Below are 975 nucleotides of genomic sequence, written 5' to 3' on the forward strand. Positions count from 1 at the left end.
TGGGATGATTTCTATTCCTGGTGTTATCTTGTACATGAATAAATAATAAAGTCAATCAATTCTGTATCATCTGGTATAAGTTCAGTGGTTTCTGCAAAACAACTCTTCCGGCATATTGTGAATCAGTAACTATGTTGAGAGGTTCTTTAAAATCCCTTAGAACCATGAGAATAGCATATAATACTGACTTTTGGACAGAATCATAAGGGCTTTGTTCCACTTCATGTAAATTTTCTGATTTGCAACCTGCCTTTCCTTATCTATTTGCATCAGTATAGAATATAGGGGATCCAGTTATTGGTGTGTCCTGTACAATGTGAGGAATGTTCCAGTTAGTTCTAAGTCAAATTCTTTTGCTTTTGGGATAGTTATTGTTAAGCTCTCCCCAAAAATTACTGCAAGTCTTTGCCAGGGTTCACTTTCTTCCCATAATTTGTCAATTTCATCATTAGTGAATGGTACTACAATTTCTGCTGGGTCTACTCCTGCTAATTAATGATGGAAGAGAAATTACAGGAGGCAAATGTGGATCACTTGGATTTATATCTTAACTGCATTCTGGTCATATTACCCTCCAAATAGTCTCCTATAGAAAATTTAATACAGAGGGAAGCTATTATCTTAGAATGGGTCTTTTTATCATATCAACCAAGTAAAAAACTAAAACTTATGTGGAAAAGGTCTCTTAGTTAATTACACCAAGGCCAGCTGGACAGAGACTGAAAAAGCATGGGATAAAACCGGACTCTCTGAATATGGTGGACAATGAGGGCTGCTGAGAAGCCAAGGACAATGGCACTGGGTTTTGATCCTACTGCATGTACTGGCTTTGTGGGAGCCAAGCCTGTTTGGATGCTCACTTTCCTAGACCTGGATGGACGGGGGAGGACCTTGGACTTCCCACAGGGCAGGGAATCCTGACTGCTCTTTGGACTGGAGAGGGAGGGGGGGGGGAGGGGGGTGTGGGGAGTGGGG

The sequence above is a fragment of the Alexandromys fortis genome, unplaced genomic scaffold, assembly GCF_014885135.2.
Source record: "Alexandromys fortis isolate MF-2015 unplaced genomic scaffold, M_Fortis_MF-2015_v1.1 scaffold_146, whole genome shotgun sequence".
In the NCBI taxonomy this organism is placed as follows: Eukaryota; Metazoa; Chordata; class Mammalia; order Rodentia; family Cricetidae; genus Alexandromys; species Alexandromys fortis.